We start from the raw sequence: 18,041 nt of genomic DNA, 5'->3' as shown, positions 1-18,041 counted from the left end.
TGATGGGATAGGGAAATTCCAGATATCATGTTTTCTTTCATAGGCTGGTCAATTTCCCCAGAAAGGAATGCTAAAATCTCATTGCTGGGGGCGTGGGGGTGGTTAATAAACCACTGTCTGGGAGCCCAGGAGGGGCCAGCTTCTCTGAGACAGGTCTTTCAGTGTCCTGGGGAGCAGAGGTGGTGGCTGTGCTAATAAGCCCCGCACCCAGGATGCTGGACGCCGAGCCAGGGAAGCTGGCTGCAAAGGTCTCCTGGTAGGATGTACAGACTTTCACTCAATCTCACTATTCCGGGCGAAAAACCTGCCTCTCACCCTCAGTTTTAACAGGGCTCCCTCAGACCAGACTTCCACACACATATTCTCTCTGTTTCAATTTCTCCAGATATTAAACTTCCCATTTTGGGCAGGAATGGGAGGGAAGTAATAACCTGAAAGGGTGAGATGGGGATCTGGGTGCTAACTGCCATGTTTCAGACTTTTAACTAATATTTCTGTTTTCAGCCCCAATGTATATCCCACATTCAGAGGTACCTAAAACTTACTATAGAACATTGCCTACTCGTAGCGGAAAATTGGCTTGCTTCTCATTAGCTTCCTCCACTGTAAATACTCAGTAGAGCAAGGACGTTGAAACCTAAGTTCCTTATCAAACATGCATCTACTTTTCAGCTTTCACAATTTTGTTAGTAAAATTTTGGCCCACTGTTACCTCCTCCCTCTTTCTCTTCATCCTCACAGGTTTACACCTTAAAGAAAAATCCTTTACTGTCATTTCATTGGGGTTAGGAAAGGAGTAAATATGATCTATCACATTTCTTCATCTTTTCTAAGAGTCACTCCCAGCAGACTTCTGCTCGTCTGTCACTAGCCGGAACTGGGTCACATGCACCATCCTAAGTAGCTCTGGAAGCAAAATTATCAAGATGAAGCAAAATTTTCAGAACTTGGGATAGGCTCGGTCTTCCTAGAAGAACATGACCACAAAGAGGAACCTGACACCGGAACAAAACAGAGGTTCTGAAAAAGAGAATAAGCAACCTGCCACGTAATCATCTAGTCTATAAATGTTGAATAGCCTTCTTTAAATAGTGGAAAGGTTTTCTCAAAACCAACTTTTATTGGGGGATATAATTTATACACCATAAACATAAAGCTTACAGATGATACCAGTGTAACCACCACCACAATCAAGATAAAGAACATCTCCCTCACAGTCAACCCCTGCTCCTCCAGGCCCCAGGCAAGCACTGATCTGCCTTCTTGTCATTATACACTGGTTTGCATGTTCTAGATTTTTATGTAAGTAGCATAATGCAATATGTACACCTTTGTTACCGGTTTCCATCACATAGCATGTTTCTGAGATTGGTCCATGTTGTGGTGTGTTATCAGCAGTTTCTTTATATTGCTGAGTAATAGTTCATTGTATTGGTATATACCACAATTTGTTTATCCATCCACCTGTTGACGGACACGTGGGTTGTTTCCAGTCTGGCTGTGATGACTAAAGCTTCTATGAATATTCATACAGAAGTCTCCATGTGCACTTCTGTTTTCCTTTCTCTCAGGTAAATCTCTAAAAATGGAATTACTGGGTCCTACAGTAAGTATATGTTTAACATTAAAAGAAAATGTCAACTGTTTTCCAAACTAGCTGCTCCACTTTACATTCTCAGCTGATGAGTATCAAAGTGCAACTTGTCCCACAGATTTGCCAGCACTTGGTATTATTGGTCTTTTAAATTTTAACTGTGCTAGTGGGTGTACAGGAGTAGTTCATTATGGTTGTAAACTGCTTTTCCCTGAAGACTAGTAATGGAAGTATCTTATTTTTTTTTTTATATTTTATTTATTTATTTATTTTTGGCTGCGTTGGATCTTCATTGCTGTGCGAGGGCTTTTCTCTAGTTGCGGCGAGCGGGGGCTACTCTTTGTTGCAGTGCATGGGCTTCTCATTGCAGTGGCTTCTCTTGTTGCAGAGCACAGGCCCTAGGCGCATGGGCTTCAGTAGTTGTGGCACGCGGGCTCAGCAGTTGTGGCTCACGGGCTCTAGAGCACAGGCTCAGTAGTTGTGGCGCACGGGCTCAGTTGCTCCGCGGCATGTGGGATCTTCCCAGACCAGGGCTCGAACCCGTGTCCCCTGCATTGGCAGGCGGATTCTTAACTACTGCGCCACCAGGGAAGCCCTGGAAGTATCTTTTGATGTAACTCCTGGCCATTAGTATATCTTATTTTGTAGAGTACCCATTCACATCTTTTTGCCCATTTTAAAAATGGAGTTAACATCTTTTTATTGAATCGTAAGACTTCTTTAAGGACTTCCCTGGTGGCTCAGTGGTTAAGTATCTGCCTGCCAATGCAGGGGACATGGGTTTGATCCCTGGTCTGGGAAGATCCCACATGCCGCGGAGCAACTAAGCCTGTGAGCCATGACTACTGAGCCTGCGCTCTAGAGCCCACGAGCCATAACTACTGAGCTCACATGCCACAACTACTGAAGCCCGCGCCTAGAGCCTGTGCTCCACAAGAGAAGCCACCGCAATGAGAAGCCTGTGCACCGTATGAAGAGTAGCCCCCGCTCGCCGCAACTAGAGAAAGCCCGCTCGCAGCAAGGAAGACCTGACGCAAACAATAAATAGATAAATAAACATATATTTTAAAAAGACTTCTTTACAGTCCTTGTCAGATACATAGATTGCATACATTTTCTCCCATACTGTGGCCTGCCTTTTCTTAATAGTGTTTTCAAACAGCAATATTTTAAATTTCGATCAAGTCCAATTTAGCACTCATTTATTTTATGGTTTGTGCTTTTTGTGTTGTATTTAGGAAATCTTTTCATACCCAAAGGTCACAAATATTTTCTCCTACGTTCTCTTCCAGAAGCTTTATCGTTTTAACTCTTACTTTTAGGCCTCTGATCCATTTCGAGTTATTTTTTTGCGTAGGATATAAAGGGCTAATGATCATCTTCTTCCATAGAGAAATTCAGTTGGTCCTGCACCATTTCTGGAAAAGACTTTCCTTTCCCCATCGAATCACCTTGACACTGTTGCTGAAAATCAGCTGTCTATATGTGTGGATTTGCATGTGTGGGGGTCTATTTCTGGACTATTCTGTCTCATCTATCTATATGTCTGTTCTTTTGCCAGTACCATAACTTTATGGTATTGCAAGCAAGTCAGTCCTCTCACTTTGTTGTTCTTTTAAAAACTGTTTTACAAGGTCCATTCTGGGTCTCTTGCATTTCTATACACATTTTAGAATTGCCTTGTCAATTTCTACAACAAAAATAAAGCAGAAATTTTTATTGAAATTGTATTCAATCTATAGATCAATTTTTTTGAAAATGAATCTCTTAATGATATTGAGATTTTCAGTCCATGAGCCCATGTAGGTCTTTGTTCATTGCTCCCAGAAATGTTTTGCAGTTTCCCTTATACAGGTTTTGCACATATTTTGTTAAACTTATCTCTAAGTATTTTATGTATTTGGATAGTAAGATAAATGGAACTATATCTTTTTATCATTTTCCAATTATTCGTTGCTTGTATATAAACACAAATGATTTGCTTTTGATTATACTGACCTTGTATCCTATAACCTTGCTAATAAACTCACTTATTAGTCCTCGCAGCTCTTTTTTTTTTTAATTATTTGCTTTATTTTTATTTTTTTAAATTTTATTTATTTATGGCTGTGTTGGGTCTTCGTTTCTGTGCGAGGGCTTTCTCTAGTTGCGGCAAGCAGGGGCCACTCTTCATCGCGGTGCGCGGGCCTCTCACTATCGCGGCCTCTCTTGTTGCGGAGCACAGGCTCCAGACGCGCAGGCTCAGCAATTGTGGCTCACGGGCCTAGTCGCTCCGCGGCATGTGGGATCTTCCCAGACCAGGGCTCGAACCCGTGTCCCCTGCATTGGCAGGCAGATTCTCAACCACTGCACCACCAGGGAAGCCCCTCGTAGCTTTTTTGTAATTTCTTTATAAATGCTTACATACATGATCATTTCATTGGCAAACAGCAACCATATTATTTCTTTATCTTTTACACATCTTAATTTTTTTCTTCTTTTTCTTGCCTTGTTGCCTTGATTACAACTTCCAGTACAGCGTTGAATAGATGTAGTTAAAGTAGACATCCATGCTTTGCTACCAAATCCTAGAAATAATGCACTGAGATGATCATATGGCTTTCTTTCCCTTTATTATATTAACATGGTGAATTACATTGATTGATTTGGGGGTGTCTAACCAACCATGCATTAATGGGATGAACTTGGTCACAATGTATTATACTATTATATTTTAAAATTCTATTTGCTAATATTTTGTTATATATTTTTGTAGCTATGTTCATGAAGGCTATTGGTCTGTGGTTTTCTCTTTTGTACTGTCTTTGCTTGGTTTTGGTATCAAAGTAATACCAGCCTCACAAAATGAGAAGTAAAGTATTCACTTCTCCTCTTTTTACTAAAGGAGTCCATGTACAACTGGTATTATGTTCAACAGAATTAAACAATGAATCCATACAGGCCTAGAGTTTCCTTTGTGAAATGTTTTTTAATTACAGATTCAATTTATTTGGTAGATATACAGCTACTCACTATTTGATTTTCTATTTTTGTGTGTGTCACTTTTGGTCATTTGTATCTTTCAATAAATTTTTCCCTTCATTTTAATTGACCATTTATTGACATAAAATTGTTCATAACAGTCCCTTATTATCCTTCTAATGTCCAGAGGATCTGTAGTGGTGCCCCCCCCCTTTCATTCCTAATAGTTACAATGTGTGTCCTCTCCCTTTCTTGATCATTCTAATTAGAGGTTTATTGATTTTGTCTTTTTTAATAATCATCTTCTGGTTCAATTGATTTTTTCTATATATTCATATTCTCTTTCAATGATTTGTTTGAGTCTTTTAAACCTTTTTTTCTACTTATTTTAGGTTTAATTTTCTTTTTCTAGCATTCTAAGGTAAAAGTTTATATAAGTAATTTTATACCTAACTTCTTTTCGAATATAAGTATTTAAACCTGTAAATTTCCCTCCAAGCAGTGCTTTGGCTGCATCCCACACATTTTGATATGTTATGTTTTCATTATTATTCAGTTCAAAATATTTTCTAATTTTCCTTGTGATTTCTTCTTTGATCCCTAGGTTGTTTAAAAATGAGTTAATTTCCAAATAGTTGGAGCTCTTCTAGATGTTTTTATAATTCATGATTTCTAATTTAATTATTTGGGGGTCAGAGAATATGTAGTATAAGATATCACTCTTTTTAATTCTGCTGAGTTTGGTTTTATGGCCCGGCACATAGTTAATGTTTTGGCTGATGTTTCATATGCATGTAAAAATGGAATGTTTTCTGTATAGTGCTCTACAAATGACAATTGGGTCAAGTTGGTTACAGTGTCATTCAGATCTTTTATGTCCTTACTGATTTTTGTTTAGTTTTGCAATCAACTGCCAAGAAAAGAATGTTAAAACCTCCAATTGTGATTGTGGATTTGATGACATCTCCCTTTAATTACATCAATTTTGCTTCAGAATTTTGAAGCTCTGTTATTATGGGCATATATATTGAAGATTTTTATGTCTCATTGAGGTACTGACCCTTTTATCATCTAAAATGTCCTTCTTTATTTCTTATAATATTCCTTGTCTTGAAGTCTATTTTGTTTGATGTTAATACAGCCACTTCAGCTTTTCTATGCTGTTTACACAGTATGTCTTTTTCCACACTTTTAGTTTCAACTTGTGTATCTTTGTAAAGTTTGTCGGTTATAAGCAGGTAAAATATAAGTACCTCACAACAGTAAATTTCCATTTACCACCTCTCTTAGTGCTACTGTAGTTAATGTGCTACATCTCTACATACATTATATATCCAGCAGTACAGTGTTATAATGTTTACTTTAAAGTCATATGTCTTGGGGCTTCCCTGGTGGCGCAGTGGTTAAGAATCCACCTGCCAATGAAGGGGACACGGGTTCGAGCCCTGGTCCGGGAAGATCCCACATGCCTCAGAGTAACTAAGCCCGTGCGCCACAACTACCGAGCCTGCACTCTAGAGCCCGCAAGCCACAACTACTGAGCCCACATGCCAGAACTACTGAGGCCTGTGCACCTAGAGTCCGTGCTCTACAAAGACAAGCCACCGCAATGAGAAGCCCCTGCACCACAACGAAGAGGAGCCCCCGATCGCCACAACTAGAGAAAGCCCACGCGCATCAACGAAGACCCAACGCAGCCAAAAATAAAACAAATAAAATAAATAAACTTATAAAAAATAAAAAAATAAAGTCATATGTCTTTTAGAGAAATTAGAGAAGAAAAAAATACATAGTCTTTTACATTCACCATATTACTTCCCGTTTCTAGTGCTCTTCATCTCTTCCTGTAGATCTGAGTTACCATCTGCCAGTTCCCTTTGTTCCAAAAACTTCCTTTAGTGTAAGTCTCCTGGCAAAAAATTTTGTTTTTGTTTTTCTGGAAATGTATTTACTCCTCATTTTTGAAAGACAGTTTATCTGGATATTGAGGTTTTGGTTAATAGTTTTATTTCCTTCAGTATTTGAATATATTGTTCCAGTGTCTTCTGGCCTCCGTTGTTTCTGATAAGTTAGCCATATTTGTAACACTGATCCTTTGTATGTAATGTGTCATTTTTCTCTGTTTTCAAGATTTTCTTTTATCTTTGGTTTCAGCCGTTTGGCTATGATGTACCTACAAGTGCTTTTCTTTGTGTTTATTCTGCTTAAAGTTCATTGAATTTCTTGGATCTGTAAATCAGTGTTTTCTATCAAATTTACAAAGTTTGGGGCTATTAATTTCTTCAGATTTTATTTTCTGTCCATTTTTCCCCTCTCCGTCTGGGACTTCAATTACAGCTATATCAGACTACTTCATATTGTCCTACAAGCCTCTGAGGCTCTGTTCCCTTTTCTTAAATACTGTTTCCCCTCTTTTTTGACCTGGGTAATTTCTATTGCTCTGTTTCCAAGTGCAGATTATTTTGTCTGTAATTTCAAAACTGTTGAGCACATCTAGTGAATTTTTATTTCAGTTAGTTTCATTTCAGCCCTAAAATTTCCATTTTTTTCATAGTTTCCATTTCTTTGTTGCAATTCCTCTATCTGTTCACTTATTTTTCCTTTCTCTGATATTTTCTTGTAATTCTCTGATCATATGTATAATAACTGGTTTGAATGAAGTCTTTGCCTACAAAATCCAACATGTGTACCCACTAAGACACTCAGAAGCAGTTTCTATTGATTGCTTTTTTTCCTGAGTATGAGTTACACTTTCCTGTTTCTTTACATGTCTAGTAATTGTAGGTTGAAAGCTAGACAATGTATATAAGATGGTGTAGCAATTCTGGACTCTGCTGTGTCCTTCTAAGGATTGTTGGGTTTTTTTATTCTAGTAGGCAGTTAACTTGCCCAGATTCAAACTACATATTAGTCTTCCCCTGGTATGCAGCAGCTGATAAACCCGCTCAGTTCTTACAGCTTCTAGCTACTACTTTTTCAGACTGGCTCCCTGGGGTCTCCCCTGCACCTGTGTTAAATTGGCAGACAGCCAAAGACCTGGGCAACTTATACTCAGATTTGAGGGCTCACACTCTGCGATTTTTGTGTTTTTGTAATTTCCCTCTAATTTTCTAGCTGCTCTGCCAGTCTCAGGGTCTGTCTTCTGACACCCCAAGCCAGTAAGGCTCCAGCTTTCTCCTGCCTGAGCTGTGTAGTTTAGGAATTAACTCATCTTAAAAAAAAAAAAAAAAAAAAAAAGGCATCAAACTTACAGATCTCAGCTCGTATAGGTTTGTCTTTCAAGGACTGGTTCCTTCTTGCCTCTACTTGTTTGTTTGTTTTTTGTTTTGCTGGGTCCCTTGGTGTCTCTCCTGCACATTTGGAATTTAACAATTGTAATGGTTAATTTTATGTGTCCACTCGACTGGGTTAGGGGATGTCCAGATAGCTGGTGAAACATTATTTCTGGGTGTGTCTGAGGGTATTTCTGGAACAGATTAGCACTTAAATTGGTGAACTGAGTAAAGCAGGTGGCCCTCCTCAGTGTGGGTGGGTATCATTCAATCCACTGAGGGCCTTAAATAGAACAAAAAGGTGGAAGAAGGGCAAATTTGTTTTCTCTCTCTGCTTGAGCTGAAACATCCATCTTCTCCTGCCCCCGGACATCAGCACTCCTGGCTCTTGGGCTCTTAGACTCAATTCGGGACTTATACCATCAGCCCTCTGAACTCAGACTGAATTACACTGCCAGCTCTCCTGAGTCTCCAACTTGCGGACTGCAGATCGTGGGACTTCTCTGCCTCCATAACCACGTGAGTCAATTCCCATAATAAATCTCCTCCTATATATCTATATATCCTATAGGTTCTGTTTCTCTGGAGAATCCTGACTAATAGAGCAGTCAACAAGGGATTTGGGCAGCGTTTTTACTCAGATGTTGGGCCTCACCCTTTTTGCAGTTCTCTATTGCTTCCAGGATTTCCCCTTATGTTTCCTCTGCCCTCCATCCCTGACCTCCCTTCTCTGTCACCTCTCACCTGTAAGGCTGCAGTTTTCCACTGTCACTTCCTCCACTGTAGCCATCATAGGGACTGAAGCACACCTTTAGGCAAAAACCCCACAAACTTGCAAGTCTTGCTCCTTCCAATTACAATTTTTTCTCTTCCAGCATCTGTCTGCTTTTGGGTGCTTTTAGTAGTTTCTTTTATTTTGTCCAGATTTTCTAATTATTATCTGTGGGAGGGCTTGAGCAACCGCTTCACTCTACCTCCTCTACTGGAAATTTCCTAATCCAACTGAGAATAATTTACAACTCAGTACACTTTTTAGATTTTTTAAAATAACACCTTACCTTTAAAAAGCATAGCGCTATACAAAATATGTATAAGTAATAAAAGTTTTAAAATAATGAACAACAATCTCACCGGTAAAGACCTAATTGTCTTTAGAAAATTTAAGTCAAGCAGTCCACATGTTGCATGCAATAAAGTCAAAGGCAGAAAAGGCGTGGGGCTGTTCTTCCTATTTTAATGAAGAGGAAACATAAAGTGAGAAAAAAAAAAAAGAAAGAAAGAAAAAGAAAAGCCCAGGGCCCAAATTAAAGAAGCTAGCAACTAGAATTCTGATTCTAGAAAATGAATCTTTTCCTGCCTAGGAGTCACCACAACTCAGTCTGTTCTACATTTAGCAAATGAAGGACATGGGAAAAATAAAGCTCTTCTTTGTTTTGGTTTTGTTTTGCTTTGTTCTGATAGTCTCAATGGTTATTTTGGGGGGAGGAGAAAGAATGTGGGCTGAATAACTGTTCAACAGTTACTGTACTGGATTCCAACTGCTGTATGGGATAATGAGATTTTATATGTCTCAAAGTGTAAATATTTACAGATGGTCTGCTATAAGCAATGCATAAATATAATAGGAACAGAGAAATGGGATGGAAGAAAAGTGAATAATGTGAATAAGATCAGTTTTGCTCCCAAAGATTTTTATGATGTACTAAATAGACATGTAAAGAAAAAAAACAAAAACAGAAGAGGAGAAACACAGGAGGTGGAAGGGAGGTAGACAGTTAAGTGCTGCTTATAGACTAAGTACCTGATTTAGTAAATCTCACAACTCCAAATCACAGTTAGTGTTATGCTATGAGTTACTTCTGTCTGTGCGTGTATGTTTACGAAGTATTACCGATACACTGCAGAAAAAATATTTAGTTTATTTGGAAATATATAGCAAAGTGAAAGAAACATCCCTATAAACCTCCAAGGAGGATCACTGTTAAAAATCCAAGGGAAAAAAAAAATGTGTATGTGTGTCCACCAACCTTTGAGCATATACTTCTGTACTTCTTTTGCTCTCTCTTTTTAACCAAATCCTGTTGTTCGTATTTTACAACTTACATCGATTAAGTGGACACCCTTCCATGTGAGTAATTTTCCTGGACTAAATCTGCAGAATCTGTCTCCTCCCGTGATGTGCAGCCATGATGTTTCTACTCAGGTGCTTTCTTTTCTTTCAATTCTTGTTTCTGTTTTTAGACCTGACTTCCTAGGGGTTGCCCCTGTGTCTACACGGTTTAGTGATCAGCCAATGATTGGTTAAAGGTCGTGCTCACACATCTGGAGCCAGCGAGACTTCCAACCTCTGCACATTGATTTGTGTAGGGTTAAGAACACACAGTTCAGGTCTGCCCCAACTGTGACTTTCTCCCGGGGCCTCCTGCATCTCCTCTGTACATCCATTCAGCTGCCCAGCCGACCAGGGCTGTGTGGTCAGCTTGGGACCCGTCTAGTCTTACACGTGTGCACGGCTTCCAGTCGGTCAGGAACGTGTGGAGAGTTTTTCAAGCCTGTCTGTGGCTGTCATTTCTAGGATCTCTGCTAAGGTTCTGGCTAGTCCACAGTCTGTTGTTTGACCCAAGTGGGGCAGCTAGTTAGGCTACCAGAGCTGCCTGTTTGCTTGCCACCGAGATCATAACTTTTACTGACAATGCCAGTGGGCGTGGGCTTTTCACCTTCTGCTCCAAATCAAGTGCGTTTCCTCTGGCAGCCAGTTGCTAGCTCTTACGGTCTGCCCAACACCCCCCCACGATGGAATTACTACATTAATGGGTTTGGGGTGGCAGGGAGTAGTCCCAGGCTAAGAACATCAAAAACTCCCACTGTCCTTATCTGAAGTTCAGCAGTTTCTTATGGACAAATGCTTCTCAATTTGCCGTTGGCATGTGTGCTCTTTCCTCAGACCTGAAATGGTTGTTTTTGACAACTCTGTCCAGTTAATCATTGTTTTTCGAGGAGAGATTTGCAGACTTCCTCACTCCACTTACCAAAGTCCTGCCTCTGTCCTCAGCTACTTTTAAACCTTCTTTCATCTTCAGTGTACCACTCGGCCACATGACATAACACCACATTATAAGTCAAATACGGGATCATAAAGGAAAGTGAGCATCCTTCATGCCCAGCTGTCTTCCTACGCTATTACAAAGAGGGAGCAAAATATTACGTTTTTAAAGATGGCTCTACAACTCTGCCTGGTCTAAAAGTAAACCAAATGCCTGTGTTTCCCTCAAGTCTTATCTAGGTACCAGGAGCAGGTGTCACCTTGACTCTTTTATGGAAGAAAGTTGCTTGGCTACTTTTTGTTCTCCTTCCCCGTAAGTCACACATTCTCTCTATTGGCTGGCATCTCAAGTCACCCGGCTCCTGAGAGCTGGTTACCAGATCTCTAGTGAAGGCAGACTGCCCTGATAGCCTTCTGTGTTTATTTGTACCAGTAACAAACCTGGGATTTATTTTCCCTCACTCTAATAAACCTTGTTTCCTTCCTCAATGTGATACAGTTTCTTTTTGTAATAGAAACGGCTCCTATTGCTGTACCTTACCCTACTGAAACTGCAAACTATCACATGGCTTGATCTGGTCATTTAGCAAACAGGTATTATTGTTACTATCTGTTTGCCTGTCTGTTCTTTTCCTTAGAACCCAACTCAAGAAAAAACTAAATAGGGACTTCCCTGGCAGTCCAGTGGTTGACTCCGTGCTTCCAATGCAGGGGGTGCGGGTTCGACCCCTGGTCAGGGAACTAAGATCCCACATACTGCAGGGCGCGGCCAAATAAATACTTAATTAATAAAAAAGGAACAGGGGGCTTCCCTGGTGGCGCAGTGGTTGAGAATCTGCCTGCCAATGCAGGGGACACGGGTTCGTGCCCTGGTCTGGGAAGATCCCACATGCCGCGGAGCAGCTAAGCCCGTGAGCCACAAATACTGAGCCTGTGCGTCTGGAGCCTGTGCTCCGCAACAAGAGAGGCCGCGATAGTGAGAGGCCCGTGCACCGCGATGAAGAGTGGCCCCCGCTTGCCGCAACTACAGGAAGCCCTGGCTCAGAAACGAAGACCCAACACAGCCATAAATAAATAAATAAATAATAATTTAAAAAAAAAAAAAAAAAAAGGAACAGGGCTTCCCTGGTGGTGCAGTGGTTGAGAATCTGCCTGCTAATGCAGGGGACACGGGTTCGAGCCCTGGTCTGGGAAGAGCCCACATGCCGTGGAGCAACTGGGCCCGTGAGCCACAACTACTGAGCCTGCGCTACTGGAGCCTGTGCTCCGCAACAAGAGAGGCCGCGATAGTGAGAGGCCCGCGCACCGCGATGAAGAGTGGCCCCCGCTTGCCACAACTAGAGAAAGCCCTCGCACAGAAACGAAGACCCAACACAGCCAAAAATAAATAAATAAATAAAATATTTAAAAATAAATAAATAAATAAAATTTAAAAAAATAAAAAAGGAACAGTTGAATACATTAAAAAAAAGAAAAAGCTAAATATAGTCAGTTATCAGTCAGAGGCAGACAGGAATCAAAGTTCAAGAATTTCTGATTCTTAGTTCTACAGTTACACGCCTCCCAAAACTAAAGCATTCTTCAGTATTGTTGCTACATTGACACTGTGCGTTTGTGAAAGAGCATTTATTCCACATGACCCACCCTCAAGTAACTGCAAATGGCTTTTGAAACTTCTTAAAATGCTTTTTCCTCACAAAAGTCTTCAGCAGTACATGGCTTCCCAGACTGAGCATTATATGTTAAATCAGGGCAAACATAATGGCAAAGGGAATTTCTCACTCATTGCTTCCCTTGGGTTGGTGGTACCACGTGACAGGCCGACGCCAACAGAGAAGAGCAGTCACTGGCCTGACCAGATCCAATCCAGCTGAGGACACACAGTGAGGGCATCGGCGGTGAGATGACCACACGCCCGCTGCCCGTCACACTCAGCGGCTGCTCCCGGATGCTAGCCTCACCAGCGTGGGAGTGAGGAATACGCCCCCCGAGGACGGTGGAAGTGCTGCAGATCCTGGCTCCTCCAGACAGCAAGAGGTTTTACGTAATCCACACGGCGTCCCGGAAGTCAGCAGTCCATTACAACCGGAGTTAAGTGATAAGGTGGGGTGGATTACAAGAAGGTAATTCAATTGCGAGACTCTTGACAACACCATAATCTAATACGGCTCGGGAGGGAAATCACTCCTTTTGTTCGGCATTTTCATTAACAGAACCACCTGACTGCAGTTTAAAAAGCTGCATCAGGAAGAACAGCCTCTCATACGGTCTTTAAAAAAAAAAAAAAAAAGGCTTCCCTGGTGGCGCAGTGGTTAAGAATCTGCCTGCCAATGCAGGGGACACGGGTTCGAGCCCTGGTCTGGGAAGATCCCACATGCCACGGAGCAACTAAGCCCATGAGCCACAACTACTGAGCTTGCGCCTCTGGAGCCTGTGCTCCGCAACGAGAGGCTGCGATAGTGAGAGGCCCGCGCACCGCGATGAAGAGTAGCCCCCGCTTGCCGCAACTAGAGAAAGCCCTCGCACAGAAACGAAAACCCAACACAGCCAAAAAATAAATAAATAAAGTGAAATTCTTTTAAAAAAAAGTAAAAAAAAAAAATTTACTTATTTATTTGGTTGCGCCGGGTCTTAATTGCAACAGGCGGGCTCCTTAGTTGCAGCTCGCAGGCTCCTTAGTTGTCGCATGCTAACTCTTAGTTGCAGCATGCATGTGGAATCTAGGTCCCTGACCAGGGATCGAACCCAGGCCCCCTGCATTGGGAGCGTGGAGTCTTATCCACTGCGCCACCAGCAAAGTCCCTCTCGTACGGTCTTTACCGGATAGAATGACCTGACCCACCTATAAATAACAGAATTTCTAGTCAAGCCATACAGCTGGAGTCAATGTAGGCTAAACTTTGGTTTGTGAGTCATTCTGTTTTCTCAGTGATGGCATTCCAGATACAAATACCATTTATGGATTTGGGGTTTTTCCAGTGAAGTGGCTAACATGTAAGGGGACGGAATGTAAAAACCCTGGACATCATTCAGATCAACGCAGTCTCAGGGCTGTTCTAACAGGATAAGCAGTGTTAGACAGCAGCTGACTTGAAACTTCCCCTGCTCTTTCTCTTCATGAGTTCCATTCCCATCTGGTTTAAACTAACAGCTCTGAATTATAGAAAGCATCAGGTTTACATCTGACAGAGATTATCCACTTCCTCTTTTTTCATAAGATGCTGATTCGTAAGAGATGAGCACATTCTACCTGGGTTACAGAAAAACAACCTCTCTCTCTCTCTCTCTCTATATATATATGCACACACACATATATACATGTATACGTATACAGTGTTTTATATGTATACACATACACACAGTGTTAATAACATTAGGGATGAGAAAATACTTTCCAAATCCACCAAAAGAGAACTGAAAGGTATAGAAATAATAATACTGCATTAAATATATAAAAAGTTCGAGATAAATACATTTCAAGGCTTTATAAAATGGAATAACCTTGCTGCATAACAGACAACAATATGTATAATGTACATAAAATAATGAATGTGATGAACGTATTCTTTGCAGCATTGTTTATAACAGCAAGAAAGGGGAAACAATTTAAGCTTCTTTCCTTGTTTCCTGAAGTAAAATCCATGAAGAACGTCTCCAGACATTCCTAACCAAAACCCTCTCATACTTTAGAAAGAAGTTAAGAACTTAACTAGAGGTCAGTCAAAATTCTCCCTGTTTTCGTGTTCTGTAGCTGTAGCTTAGAAGCTTCGGCATCACTTCAGAGCCTGTTAAAATGCAGAATCCCAGGCCCTACCCCAGACCCACTAGATCAGAATCTGCATTTTAACAAGACACCCAGGAGATCTGTATACACATTAACGTTTGAGATACACCGGCCGATAGCACATTTTCAATTAAGCTTTTAATACCATATAAGAGCTTGATTTTGAGCTCATGTTACAAGAGTCATCAATACAGAGGTGAAGGTTGGTTTCGTCAAATTCAAGGAGGCTTTTTTCATCTGTGGTTTGGCACCACCTGAGCAACCACTGTCAGTATTTGGGGCTCAGCACATCAGACATGCTAAGGGCAAATGGTTCCATGATGTTCTCAGGTTGTAAGCATTAGTGTCACAACGGGATTTATTTAAGAAATTAATCCTAGAAGTCGGAACTTCTAAATGTCTGTTTCAGTGCTTCTCAAACGTTGGTGCACCTGGGAATCACCGGGGGAACTTGTTTGCAAAGGAAGATAGCAAGGTCTCACCTCTCAGGAGTCCTTTTAGTTCATCAGTAGTGACTCTAACAATTCTAAGAAACATGGCATCAGGGCTGGGATTAGAAGGCACCTAGGGCACAAAATTTAAGGAAGTACTTACTCTCAGGTTTACCCAAGTGCAAGATTGCCACCTGAGCAAACCTGAGAGTAAGTGCCTCCTTAAATGGGGCATCCAGGGCATCTCGCTGGACTCCCCCTGGCCTCCGTCCTGTATAGGGTGAGTCTGTGGCCCAGCAGCACCAGCACGGTCTGGAGCCTTGTTAGAAATACAGAATCTTGGCCCAACTCCAGACCTACTGAATCAGAATCTGCAGATTATCAAGATTATCAGGTTATTCCTACGCATATTAAAGTTTGAGAAACAATGAAAATAAGGGATGCCCAAATAAAGTCTTGCAACAGATAGTAAAATCCTAAGCTCTTTCTAACACATCACGTTGCATCTCTGATATAGGAAAATGAGCAGTGGCTTTCCACTGAAGTTCAAAGGACAGCCGTACACTGACCAATATTTTTGTCACTCTTTTAATCAACGGCCTGGATAATGACAGAAAAGAGAAGCTTATTAACCTGCAGGGGGCACTAAGCAAGAGGCTGCTACTGCAAGAAGTAAGAATCAGGCCATCTTGACAGGCCAGATGACAGGCTGAACTCTGAACTATAATAAGTATATAAAAAGTTTGACATTTCAGCTAAAAATTTTAATAACGAAGGTATAAGATGTGTGATGGTTTGCCTGGCAGCAAAACATACGAAAAATCCTGGGAATAAGTCCAAAAGTATCTTGTGAATTTAATACAATGGCATTTCAAATCAGTGGGAGAAAAATGAATCATTTAATAAATGGTATTGGAGTAACTGGGTGGCTAACTTGAAAAATAAATAAATTTGAACCTCTAACTCACATCTTATATCAAAATAAATTCCAGAAGGATCAAAGATTTAAACATAAAAACAAATCCATTAAAGTATGAGAAGAAAACATGAGGAAAATATTTTTAAAATAACCTCAAAGTAGGTGAGGTCTTTCTAAGCATGAACAAAATCCGAAGGATATAAAATCCAGGGGCTGTTTTTAAAAAGCTGATACATTTTATTACATTAAGAAAAAAAATCTGCAAGGTAAACACCACTGTAAACAAAACCTGAAGAAAAATGACAACAGGTAGGGGAAATTTTACAACTCATATCAAAGACACAGGGCTATTTTCTTTAACGTACAAAGACTCCCAAAATCATCAAGAAAAAAGCCCAATACGCCAAAGAGAAAGCTCAGCCTGGAGAGACTAAGGAGGCTGACAGCTGTCCTCCAATAGCTGAAGGGCATTCTTGTGGAAGAGCGAAAACACTGAGTCATGTGTTGCTATAAATGGCTGAATCGGGATTGATGGTGGAAATTCCCATGAGTTAAAATGTCAGCTGAACATACAGAAGAACTTTCTAAGAATTAGGCCAAGGCTAACTGGCCAAATTTTAGGAAATTTTTGGAAGGGAGGACCACGTAAGATGGGAAACTAAGCAACATGATCTCTGAGGTTCCATCAAACTCTGAAATTATGCAATTCTATCCCAAAGATTACATCACCTCTGGAAAAGTTAACAGCACAAAATCAAATAACGTTAGGCTCTCACAACTCCAAAAAGATTGGAAACCATGGTGCTTATCACTCGTAACTCTTCATTATAAGTACAATGTTCTCTGGGGGCAGGGGGGCAGGGGGACAGCGGGGAGGGTATAAATGATTTGTTGACTCATGACTCCGGTACTCAGGAGTATTTTGAGGTTTTTTTATGGTGGGGGGTTGGGCAAGCCTTCTTCATTCATTGCTCCTGCTCCTTCATTACTAAAAGCAAAAGAAGGGTTTTAAAAGAGAGTGAATTAGGGTTGGAGAGTTAAGTATGAGGTCTCACTGGTGCGGTTCTTTGTCGTATAAAACCCGTAACCCATAACCCATGAGAGATACGTCGATGTCAAGGTCACTTTCACTATAGTCTGATTATGAGCTAAAAAGCACAAACAAATATGATAGAAAAATTCAGCTTACAAACAGGATATAAACCAGCAGTGAGTTTTGCAAGTCAATTGGGTAGAATCTGAAACGGCACTAAAAATGTGGAGAGCCGGAGAGGAGGAAAGCTAAGAGGAGGCGGGTCCCTCGGCCAGCCTGTCAGTGCATGCATGGTGAACCCACAAAGTACCTGAGATATTGAGCATCGGCCCTTTTTCCAAGTAGAAAATACCACTGGAATACTAGCAGTTTATAAGGTAAAATAAAATGGAAGAACTGTTTTATTTACTTTGAATTCTAATACTTAAGACAAAGCAAATGTAGTTGAAGAAGGCTGAGACGGGGAACAAAAATCTGTTAAGGTTCTGAAGGGAGCTCCTAATGTATCTCTCAAGAGCTCCAGAAGTTGGCAACAGTGAGTCTTTATTTACTGTGGCATCTAATTTCACTTCAAAATCTGGTGCTGCTTTTTGCCTTAATAAGGACATGCCACCGAGTGCTTTTTAGCCGTGATGGGGTAAAAGTTTTTAGTTCAAAAGTATAATGAAAAGATCCCCACGGCTCCCTGAGAAGCAGGCCCAGTAGTCCTGGCCCACCTGGTTCCCTCTGCTGACGGCTAGTGGTTTTATTTCTGTCCTTCTGTCTAAGGCAGGATATAAGGGCCTCAAGCCCTATCCCTTTCCACCTTTGACATGAGGGTTGAATGCTGTGTATCATAGCTTTTTGTTCATTTTGTTCTGAAATTAAAGTATGCAAAAAAAAAAGTATAATGAAAAGAATGAGTGAGGACAAGAAATAAGATGCTTTTGAGGTAAGAGAGCAGTAAATAAGAAGCCCAGAGAAGAGGCAAGAAGGCTTATCTGAAGCATAATTATCTAAAATGC

At 40.9% G+C, this 18,041-nt stretch overlaps 1 protein-coding gene across 1 annotated transcript in view; it reads right to left on the bottom strand.

Annotated features, from left to right (window-relative positions):
* The window catches only part of PACS1 (phosphofurin acidic cluster sorting protein 1), a 152,787-nt gene that overhangs the window by 82,499 nt on the left and 52,247 nt on the right, over positions 1-18,041 (bottom strand). The gene's annotated exons all lie outside the window — the stretch shown is intronic.

Source organism: Balaenoptera physalus, assembly GCF_965194825.1.
Source record: "Balaenoptera physalus genome assembly, chromosome: 10".
Classification (NCBI taxonomy): Eukaryota; Metazoa; Chordata; class Mammalia; order Artiodactyla; family Balaenopteridae; genus Balaenoptera; species Balaenoptera physalus.
The sequence above is the reverse complement of the archived record's forward strand: the minus strand, read 5'-3'. Positions and strand labels throughout refer to the sequence as shown.